We start from the raw sequence: 12695 nt of genomic DNA, 5'->3' as shown, positions 1-12695 counted from the left end.
TCCTCTGTAAGTAAGGAGCTTCTTTGTCCTAGCGGCTTTCAAGAGATTGTATCTACAATTATGATTCCTCAATTTTACTATGAGGTGCCTGGATGTTTTTTTTGAATTTATAATCTTGGGGGGGGACCTTTCTACTTCTAGTACATGAACACTTGTTCCATTCGCAAGATTGGGAAAATTTTCATGAAAAATTTGTTCCACTATATCTTCTAGACTTCTTTCTTTCTCCTCCCCTTCAGGGAGTCCAATAATTCTGACGTTGGAACGTTTCATGGCATCATTTATTTCCCTGATTCTGTTTTCGTGGCTTCTAAGCTGTTTGTTCCAGGCTTCCTCCTGATCCTTTCTCTCTATTTGTTTGTCCTCCAGATCACTAATTCTATCTTCTGTCTCAGTTACCCTAGCTTTTAGAGAATTTAGATTAGATTGGAACTCATTGAGAGCGTTGTGAACCTCATCCCTGGTGGCCTTCAGCTCTGCCCTAACATTATGAACCTCCTCTCTGGTCGCTTTCAATTCTGCCCTAATCAATTCCGTTTGGTCATCCATGGCTTTCTCCAACCTAGCTATTGCCTGGATAATTGTTAGCCTGAATTCTCTTTCTGACATATTGTCTATGTTGATAGCCGTTAGCTCTGTTGCAGAAGGCCCATCCTCTGTATTTTTCTTCTGTTGGGGATTCCTCCTCCTAGTCATTTTGGTGAGAGATGACTGGACAGATGTAGCTGGATGTATTGACCGTGGTGCAGTCAAGGTGCACCCTGGAACGCTTCTGAGCACTCAGGATTCCCCACCCAAATGAGAGAAAAAAGAAAAGAAAAAGAAAAAAGAGGGAGAGAGAGAGACAGGAAAAAAAGGGAAGATAAAAGAGAAGGTTCAGCCCAAATGGGCCCCAGGGTAAGATTTATGACGTATACAAACAAAAACAGACAAACAAAAAGACTGATAAAAGTATATGACGAGAGAAAAAAAATATATATATATATAAGCAAAAAAAAGGAGGAGCCTCGTCAAGAAGAACCCCAAGTATAAGATTTATATACTATCAGGACAAACATAAATACACAGAGACACTGGCAGAAGAAAAAGATGGGAGCATGGTTATAGATTCTCGGTGTGGGCGAGGAAGGTTATTTTGATTCTTCCTGGATGTATCTTGATATCTTTGTTAAAGGACTCAACTTTCCTAAGAAAAAGGGGGATTAAAAATTGGTTCACCTATAGGGGTAGCATTGCTTGGAGAAAGGGGGTTACCTTGAAGTTTAACTCTATATGAATATTAGAAAATAAAAATAAAAAAGGAATAAACTGGACTAAACTAAATTAAAAATTTTTTTAAAAATTAAGAAAATGGAAAAGCAAAAGAAAAACACATGTGTATGTATCAAAAAATTCAGGTTAGAAGTTTATCATGGAATTTGATGTACTGGACATCTCACTGTGATGGTAAATAGGTTAAAAAATTATCTATATAAAAAAAGAAAAAAAATGAACCAGAATAGTGGGAAAGAATTAAAAATAAAAGTTGTATCTATGAAGTAGTGGTGGTTGTTCTCTTGTAGTCTTTTTTTTTTTTTTTTCTTTCCTGATTTGTTTTCTGGGGGAGGGGGCTGCCACGTGGGTTTTCAGTCAATGATGTTCCCTGAGTTAAGTCCTCCCGACCCCCTCAAGGGGGTGGGCTCTGAGAAAAACAGTTTTTTCAGGTTTTTGTTCTCTGGAGGTTTTTATGCTTGTTCACTTCTTTTCTTTCGCCTTGACAGCTTTTGATGGTTTTTGGAGGTTTAGAGGAAAGAAAACTGTACCCCAACCTCCCTCTCAGAGAGAAGCCTCAGTCTGCTCTCCTGCAGGTGCTGCAGCCGCTGGGCCGCTGGCAGAGCAGGTTCTGAGTCGCGGTCCCTGGGGACGCAGGATCTCTTGCTTGTAAGCAAAACCAAGGCAGCTGTGGCTGTCTGGGCAGCTCCAGAGCGCCAGAGCGGTTCCAAGCAGCGATTGCACACTGAGATTTTCCCGCTGGCTGGGGCTAAGAGCGCCGGGCTTGCGCACACCTCTCCCAGGGGAGGGTTTGGGGCGCGGCGCCTCCAGCTCTATCGGCTCTATCGCTGCATGGGTCTATCGCCGCGTGGGTCCTAGAACACCAGGCTGGGCGTTCGTGCACCTCTCTCATGGGAGGGTGAGGCACGCGCCCATCTTCAGTAAGGTGCGCGTTCTGCCGTCTGGTGTGGCTCCCAGCCCCTCACGGGAGCCGGACTCCACCTGTTCTCGGGCGCATTGGCGGCTCCGGGACAAAGACCAGGTTTCTCCGCCGCACCGCCGCACTCTCTGGCTCAGCACCAGGGGAGGCTGCCCTGGGTCTGGGGACTTAAGCCCCTATCCCTAGCCTCCCCGATTCCCACAATTTCCCCACGCGATCGTTTGCTCTTTTGAGTGCTTTCAACAAGACTCCAAGTTAATGCTGGTCCCCAGATGCAGGGCACTCTCGTATTGGGGTATTATATTCCAATCGGTCGCCTCTGGTGGCTCCCTCCCCCTTTGGTTTATCTTCCGATATCAGTCCAACGTTCCCACTCCACTTTACCTGCCCACTGGCGTCTTCTGGCCCCCGTAGAGATCCAGACGTGTATAATTCTGATCTCAGGCTGATTTCATGGGTGATCGGAGTTCTTTGGTAGGTAATCAGCTCACTTTAGGGTACAGGTTGAAAAGGCGCCTCCTCCTACTCCCCGCCATCTTGTCTCCCCGCTGTTTTTTTCTTTTTTTGAATTCCTGTCTTAGCAACCATCAAAGCTGCCAATGAATTTCTTTTTTAATATAATTATGAAGTTAGGGATTTATATATATAAATAATACATATAATAATATATAAATATATATACATCAGAGACATTTTTTGATCTAGTGCAGCCATTATCATTTTATTGCTGGTTTTGTTCCATCTTTTGTAAATGGTGCTGGGAAATAAATATTTTTAAAAAAATAAATAGAGCATAAGTTTATTGTTTATTATACAAACATATTTAATTTTATATCTGTATCTCTTTTCTGCTGCTTTGAAAAGCCTTGTTTCTTAATTATATAAATATAATTACTCATTTGCTTTACTGTTATGTGTATATTATATACATAGGTTTTAAAATAGTAATTCCAGTATGCCAAATATCAAAATAATGATACCAACATACTAAAAAGAACACTGAAAACAATTTCAGTGTTTTTTTGTTTTGTTTTGTTTTGTTTGTTTGTTTTCCTTAGGATATATCTAGTAGTAATGCAGAGGCAAAATATTGTTTTAAAGTTATTTGGGGGTCACCTGGGTGACTCAGTCAGTTGAGTGTCTCCCTTTGGCTCAGGTCATGGTCTCGGGGTCCTGGGATTAAGCCCCGGGTCGTGCTCCCTCGTTGGTGGGGAGTCTGCTTCTTCTCCCTCTGCTTGCTGCTCCCCTTTTTCTCTCACTCTGACAAATAAATAAATAAAATCTTAAAAAAAATAATAAAATTATTTGGAATAATTCTTGTTCATAGTTATAGTATCTACCAGGTATACACTTAGGTTGATTTGTTTCAATTTGTTTTTGAATGTTGGGCATGGATTTTTCGGCCATCCTTTGATTTATTATTTTTTCAAAAAATATGTATGACATTTACATGATTCTGAATTTAAAACTAGCTTCTCTCCTAGGCAGTCTCTCTCCTGTTCTCTTTTTCTTTGTTTTGGTAAACTTTTAAATTTACTTTTGTCCTTTCCTTGTTTTGGATTTTGGGTTTGAACCCAAGTAATCTGGTTCTTCAGTCCCTGATTTTAAACAAAATACTAGATTGAAACTGCCCCATCAGAAATTATCGAATCCCTTTTTAATGGGGATGGGGGTGAGGAGTGGGTAGCCATGCAATTGAAAATTGCATATGTTTGCAGCTAGTTCTTAAAATGTAAAGTTAGGGAATATCATTCCAGGGCTCTCCATAAGTCCCACTCCCACCTGCACCTCCCAGTTCAAAACCACCAGGCAGCAGCTAAAAGCCTCTTTTATGGCTTTTTGTGTTCTAGAAGCTTACAGCCTTAACCCAGATACCTACTTTATAGATTCATACCATGCAAGCTTTGCAGATATTCTTTTGAAGTTTGCATTTACAAGCCTTTGTGTATCAGGCTCTGTAAATTTCCATGTGACCTGCCTGAACTTCTTGAAGACAGAGTGTGAACAAACATTACAAGCTTTTTGTGAAAGAGAATGTAGGCTCCATATAAAAAGATTTTTCCTAAATCCCATTATATCTCCTTTAACCATCCCTGTTCATTCTCACAAAGTTTCACTACTCTTGGTTACTCCCACATCTTTCTCTTCTACTTTTTCTTCACTCTTCCCCTGGTCTCCAAAACTCTGAGTTTCTCAAAAACTCCATTCAAGTTCACCAAGCACACTCAGCATAATAAAAGGCTGCTAGCTGGTGGAATAGCTTTAGACAACAAAAGCCTCAAAGGCAGGGTTGTTAGCCACTTTCTTTGTTCTTTATGAATGCCCCTAGGGAGTCCTCAGTTTATCCTGTTACCCTTCAAATTATTTCATGACCTTCATGACCTTTGGCATAGAAGCTCCTCTTCTGGGAATCAAGCCCAATGAAGTAATTCAAACGGATACAAAGATGTTCATTGCAAAAATTATATAATAATTAAAGTTTATTACTATTTAAGTTTCCAACAATAGGTGGATGATTAAATGACAGCACTTATTTATACTAGGCTATTAAAGATTTGTCATATTATACTATAAAGACAGACAACCTTAATAACATAAAAGCTCTTAAGATGTACTGTTAAATGATTAAGTATAAACAAAGTAATATCCATAATAATCTGAAGAAAATATGACAAACTATTAACAATGTTTAAAAAACATTAACAATGATAAACAGAATTAATTTCTGTATCTCCCAAATTTTCACAAATGGGGATATATTACTTTTTTTAATAATTCACAAACACAGATACACAGACTAACCACAAGAGTGTAAGCCTGTGAGCTGATTGCTCAAGCTTTTTATGTCTATAAGAGAAAAGATGGGGCTTATAGGGTGCTATAGTTTGAACATGTGAACTTCAAAGGAGGACAGTTTCCAGATGAAGTCGAACAAAGTCAAGATCTGGAAAACATAATGAGAGAATGCAACTGACATCTCCTGGCCTTGTGGTAGCTGGGATGTAAGAGAAAGCACAGCACACAATGGAGAAAGTGACACTGAAATTGAAGTTTTTAATGGAAAATGAAGGTAGCACTTCTTAAACTGCAGTCATCTGGGATTTTTGCCATTTCTTACTTTCTATATAAACTATTGTTTTTTCAGTATTTTTCTTTAAATCAACTTACCGTCTCCTTTTTTTTTTTTAATCAAAAGTCTTCCTTTAATTTTGACCTCAGTAATAACATGTGTGCAAAGAGGACTCTGATATATATTTTTTCTAATACAAAATAAAAAAGTATAATTACTATAATTGAAATATTTAAACAATAAACAGCCTGAAATCATCTTTGAGGCACTACTTTAGAGCAAGGAGATGAGGAGAACTTTCTTTCTCTGAATAGACTGAATATGTAGAAAAAAATAGTTGACAATGAAATAAGACTCCAGAGAGCAAAGTGAAAGGTTTTGGATGATAATCAACAAGAAGAAAGTGGGAAAGAGGTTGGGATGGGTAGTATAAATCTTCAGGTGAGAGAACAGAGTAATACACCAGAAGAATCTACATTCTGAATGGGTCTTGAGTATTAAGATGAGAAGCAAGAGTGACATTATCTGATCTATAAGCATTCACCTTTGGCTAAAATTTTAAAAAAAGATGGAGGGAGACATGGAAAGAAAGGAAAATTTGACCTCAAGCAATAGGACCAAATAGGGGTACCAACAGTGGACCAATGTAGTAGTGCAGGATACATTTATAAACAGGGAGTATGTTGGCCAACATAGGCAACACTAGGACCTGCAGAGTTGGTTGCCACACAGAGGGGTGACAAGCAGAGAAAGAGCTTATGAGCACTGAATCCAGAGTAACTTTGGGGGAGAAGACTTTTAGTTACCAAGAAAAGTGCCACTGCTCAGATGCAAGATGGTGAAGAAAAACCTGATCCTACACATGGGCAAAGTAAAAAAAAATATGTCCAGTCTCAGATATCTGGGTCTATTTAAATAATTATTGAAATGAATATTAACTTCATTACATCTGGGAATCAAATAGATATAGCAATGAAATAATTATGATAACAGATGCTTTATTAAACATTGGCAAGCACTATTCTGTTTTTTCTTTCATTTCACTGCATATGATTTTATTAATTTCCATGAGATTAGGGAATTCTTATGTTTTGTTTCCTGCCATATCTTCAATGCCTAAAAAAGGAACTGACACAGAATATAGGCTCAATAAGTAAACATTTCTTATATGACAGACTGATGGAATGAAGGAAGGAAGGAATGAGGGACAAGTATTTCAAGGACTTGTCTTGAGCCTTGGTGGGGCAGGGGGAAGGTGGAGTAAAACAGAGATATCAGAAATGAGAGGAAAGTATTCAAGATTCATAATGGGATGTATGAATCACAAAGATTCAGAATTCATGATAGAGAATCCTCAGGCAAATCTCTAATAACAGGGTTGATATTTTCCATATCTCCCAGGGATTTATTGGTGAGAAGAGGTAAAGGAGAAGCTTGATTTTTAGTTCAGTGAACATGTTCAGCTCTCTCCTTTCTGAGTGTCTTTTGACATGCTGTTCTCTCTGATTACAATGCTGTTCCTTTGCCCCACGTTATAAACATCATGAACTACTCCCTGACTTTCAGGTCTTTGATTGAGGGAAATTCCTTGACTACCACCATCATCATCTCTTCCTATACCCAGTCTGCTTCATACCACTATCACCATTTGAAATTGTAGACTTATTTGTTTATTGGGTTATCATCTCTCTCCCACTAGATTTAAGATCCTTAAGGCAGTTTCTCTCTTTTTTGTTCCTTTCATTTTTTAAAAAATTTAATTTAATTTTATTTTATTTTCAGTGTTCCAAAATTCATTGTTTATGCACCACACTCAGTGCTCCATGCAATACGTGCCCTCCATAATACCCACCACCAGGTTCACCCAACCCTCCACCCCTCTACCCTCCAAAACCCTCAGTTTGTTTCTCAGAGTCCACATGTCTCATGGTTTGTCTCTACAGTGCTTAGCAAGGTGCCAGGTGCTCTGCAGATGTTCCATAACTTTGTTGACGGTGGCAAAATGAGACACGATGAGTAGTTCTAGCTATTGCATTCACATGAGTTCATACTACATCTATCCATTTTTCTTAAATCAAGGGGAGAAAAGACTAGTTTTGCAATTTATTCTAATACACTATCATCAAAGTTAAGAAAATAGACAAGTTACACAAGGAAGAATAGGGTGACAGATGGGATTTGGGAAGTTCTTTGTGAAACTGCAGTTGAGCAGATATAAAAGGCAATGTTTTCCCCCACACAAAATATAATCATTGAGCTTTTATAGCTTTTGTAGGGACAGGGCCTAAGCTTAAAGAAAAATAAAGTAATAGTGAAATAGCTGAAAAGTTAATATAATTGTACAGAAAGAAATCTTTAAGAATTTTACTTTGTGTAAACTTGAGTATCTGGTAGAATGTCTAATGTAACAGTGTTTTCATATTTTTATACACATATACATTGGTATAATAATTATTACTCATTGATTTTTCCTTGATATTTTAAATGCAAAATGGGGATGAGGAGGCAGGTAGTAGATGAGGATAAAAGAAAAAAATTAAGCCACAGAGAGAAAATTTGCTAAGCTTTTGTGTTCTCAGCCTTTATAACTCTTAGAATACTTTGTACTCTTCACTTTTATGAACAAATACAAGTTGATTTTGTTCAACAAATCAACAGTTGATTATCTAGTGACAAGTAGATTTATCAGAGGCGGTATTAATGGGTCCTAAATGTCCTCATTTTTTCCCCTTAATTTATCAAATTCCTGATAATTATAACATACAAGATATTGCCCAAAATTCCCAACTGAGATTGTTAGAGAACAAGAGAGAAAATTTTCAACACATGGGTCATATTTAGAGAGAGGCTTCTTTTCATTTTGTGTTCTCTAGGGGGGAACAAAAGACTGAAGAGTAGCTGTAGTTCAGGTCACATCGGTAACAGCTCCCTATGATTCATATTGTACAATGGGAACTCTGTAGACATGACCCTGAAAGGGTAGAGAGGTAAAGCACTCTGAGTTTGTGTTCAGATGTCAAGGATAAATACCTCTGTCCTTTGCTGAACAATGTGAAATTTTCCTGGAAACTGTCATGCAAAAATTCTTAAAGTAAACCAGTTTTCCATTAGTTTAAATGGGAAATTTTGTGGTGTGTTCTATTTCATTCCAAGGTCACCAGAGAATGTTCATAAATAGGAAACACTTCAATTAAACAATAAAACAAGCCAATAGAAGTAATAATAAAACACTGAAAGTAAATATTAGTGTTTAAAATGTACCTATGGTTTATTTCAGCTGCTGATAAAGGGAGGGAAGAGTTGATAAAGGATGGTGAAGAGGAGAGTGAGAAGGAAGCGGTACAAGGGAATCATTCTTTGGCAAGTGTATTCTTTTTATTCCATTTTAAACTTTTTTTTTTTTTTTAGTCCTTCTGAGGCTTATGGTTATTTTATATAAAATCCACTTAAATTATAGCTCAAACAACTTTAGGACAAAATAGAGCCAAAATGTTGAGTGCTATAAAACATATAGTAATAGCCCACTTTCACAATAGAGTGAAAAAATCAAAGAAGATTCTACCTCTTCATTCCTTTTGAGTATATGCAGACATAGTGCACAATTCAAATTTGTTCATATGATATTCTTTCAATAGAAAATATTGTGATAAATAAGTTGGTGTGTCTTTGCCTGAAACCATAGCATCAAGATTATCCTTTCATGTAGAAAATTTATTTAAAATAGTTTTGGATTTTAAAAAAAAGGTGGTAATACTGAGAAAAAGTAGTTGTCTGAAAGCAGTATAAGTTTTCAAAAATCTTAATGATGGAAGTAGTTAACTGAATAGTCACCCTGTGTGGTTTAGGCTGTAGCTTCCTACTAAACTCCTTTCTGGATTCCCATCTGGAGATGAAAGAGAAAAATACTTTCTGAAGCCATTCCCAGGGCTACTGAAGCTCCTCTGCTCAGATTCTTTGCATCTGGAAATGGATGCTTATACTATGAGACATCCTTTCATCCTGGCAGTTAAACAGAAATTCTGCAAAGAAAAAAAAAAATCAACAAGCAAAAACAGAAACTGGATTTGAAAATGCCAAGGACATCTTATGCTCCCATTTAACAGTAGACTTTGCCACATTTGATGCTGACCTGTAATTTAGGTAGTCTCATTCTACCCACGTTTATTGTTTGTGTTAGATGTCTACGTGATGTTGATTTTCATAGTAAGAATTTCCCTAGACATAAACAGGACACTGGGAATTCACATTCCCAACGCTCTTTCATGGAAAAAAAAAATATTTCTGTGATTCTGCACAAGATACCTAACTTCTCAGTGTCTAAATTTCCTCATCTGTAAAATGAATATGATCATTTGTATTTCCCTCATAACAGGGATCAACTAAGGGAATACATCGAAGTTTTAGACCTGTGCCTTGAACTGATAATTATTGTCACACAACTACCACCATTAAGAACAATTTTATTTTACCTATTTATCCATGGCAAACTTGTCTCCTTTTCTTAGTAGTTGGATAGTTTAAATACCTAAGTTAGACTGAGTTGAGTCTCTATAAAAGCATGATTTTGGGTGGTAGGAAAGACACACAGCAAGAGATAAAAATGATTCGGATTATTGCAAATATTTCTTTAGGACACAGCTCAGGCACTGGACAGGCCAATATAATTAGGGGTACTGAAGAAACTAAGCTTTGTAATGAGAATTTATGAGTAAGAAAGTCTCTGCTAAGCCCTCTGGCCATCATTATGGAATATTTGTGAAACTAGAAGATAGCAGTGGTCAGCCAGGGAGCACTACTGGGCCTTCACCAAGCAGAAAGTGGTTGCTCTATAAATTATACCAATGGTTCTCAACTTATATCCAATGGGTGCTTTTTGAAATAAATATTTTGTTAATACTCTCTTTATCATACAAAAGTTAAATTTATAGTTAATATAACCTAGCTATACAATAATAAAAATCAATATATTTAATGTAATATAAAGGAGAAATGAAAGGAATTCACAAACTAGTATGTACTTCAATATGTAAATGTCCCATCACTTTAATTACTAGAATAGATAATAAAGTATACAGATATTTTCACCTGTGTGTATCAGTGTGAATGCTGTAACTACAAATATGGACTGATGAAACACGTTTTAATACCAAATCAAGGGTTATACCTAGTAATATCATTGTGAATTTCTGCAATGGTTAACACTCTTACCAAAGTCTTCCCTCAATGTAATTGCTTTGTTGGAAAATTCAGTGTTTGTTAAACTTGCAAGAAGTATATTTTTCAATATATAAAATGAAGTCTGGTTTCAGGTTAGATTGTTATAAAGAGATTTTCTATCTATGGAAACATTTGGTAGGATCTTATAGAGTTTAATGGAATGTGGGACATTTTGTTTTACAAAACATCTAACAGCCCTTTCCACTCAATGAATACCAGTATCATCTACTGATCAATGTTGCAAACAACACTAATTCTCCCCCTTCCCCACATATTTCCAAAACATCCCTTAGAGGGTAGTACTATCTTCATGGAAAACCACTAATTTTTTTTTTCTTTTTTTCTTATTATGTTCAATTAGCCAGCATATACTACATCATTAGGTTTCGGTGTAGTGTTCAACAATTCATTAGTTGCATATAATACCCAGTGTTCATCACCACACGTGCCCTCCTTAATACCCATCATCCTGTTACCCACTGATTTATATCCTGCAGATTTCAACGACAAATGTTGTTAGAAGAGTAGTAATCACAGACAAGAAATATTCTCAGAAAAAGAGATAGTGCCAAAATAACACAAGTACATTAAAGGGATTAAAGGAGCTCCATTTATCCTCACTGCCAAGAAGAAACAATAAGGAACTCCTTATTCCGTACCTAGATGTCATCTTGGAGTGGTTTCTGGAATAGCAATAGATATCTGAGAAACCAGGACTTTTTAGCTAAAGAAAATGAGGCCTAAGAATGTAGCTTAACTTACTACATAAGGCTAAAAATTCTTCTCTATTTCCTATTAGGTGAGAACTTTGAAGTTCCAGACAGCTTAGTTCTACCCAAGAAATAATTATCAGTAATGTGAAATGCCTTAGAGGATAACACAAAGGCTAATTACTCACAATATCAAGAATTCTTGTGAACATAGGGAGAACAATTTTCATGAAGTTATGTGTTGCCATAAGAGATATGCTTAGGAGATGCAGATACGAAGCCAAGAAAGCCTAGAAAAAGGGGAAAAAAGGTCTTTTCTCTTGTTAATCTTTTGTCAGTTTAAATAATTTGCAGCCCCTAATACTGAATGTAAAAGGGTAGAGAATAAGTATTTTTCTACTCTGACAGTAGGTATACTAGCTATAGGAAGCTAAGAAGCAAGAGGATTTTTTTGTTTGTTTGCTTGTTTTTGAAGATGGAAGAAATGTAAACAGGTGTACATGCTAAAGGAAAAGGGTCAATATAAAGGAAATTGTTGAGATAATGAAGAATGGAGCTGATTAATAAGGGTGCATTCCTTGGATACACAGCAGGATGAAATAGGAATCCATGGTAAAGGAATTTCTCTTGAATTACAGGAGGAAGCTGCCATGGGAGTAGAACCAAAGTGTTTAGGGATTTGAAATCAACTGAAAGGAAAAGCTTGGGAATTCTTAAGTTTTACCTAAAATATGTAATAATTAAATTTGAATTGTGTTCTGAATAGGTCTTCAGGGGGTTATAACTTATTAACTAGTTTCAATTAATTCTTTATACTTGAGTATTTTATTGCACTTTGAAATGAAGTTTAAAACATATAAATAAAATCATATGAATCATAAAATTGTAGCTCAAAAAATTATCACAAACTGAGTAAACCCCTATGACCACCATCCAAGTCAGGAGGCAGACTGTTACCAGCACCCCAGAAACTATCCCTTTTCCTTTTGCAGTCATAATTTTCCTCAAGGGTAACTGCTAATCTGACTTCTAAATCATAGATTAGTTTTGAATGTTTTTAAACTTAATAAAATATATAGACTCTTACAGTATAGACTTTTTTTTTATCTGACTCCTCCTGCTAAATGTATTTTTGAGATTTGTTGCGTGTGGTTGTAGTTTTTTATTCTCATGGCTGTATAGTATTCCATTGTGTGTGTGTGTGTGTGTGTGTGTGTGTGTGTGTACTCCCAGTGCATTTATCCATTCCACTCTTGATTGACATTTGGGTAGTTTCTTGTTTGAAATGTTAATAATGCCACTATGAACATTTGTGGTCTTATTTTTTGGTTTATACACTTACATATTTCTGTTGGTATATACTTAAGAATAGAAATCTAAAGTAAGTTGGGTATTTTTAACTGCCAAAATTTGTTGGTCCATTTTACTAGCATGGAGAAACAGTGACATCTGGTGCATGAAATAATGAATTTAGGTCTTAGTGTCTATTTGGAATTTTTAAAAGACT

Source organism: Martes martes, assembly GCF_963455335.1.
Source record: "Martes martes genome assembly, chromosome: 1".
NCBI lineage: Eukaryota > Metazoa > Chordata > Mammalia > Carnivora > Mustelidae > Martes > Martes martes.
The sequence above is the reverse complement of the archived record's forward strand: the minus strand, read 5'-3'. Positions refer to the sequence as shown.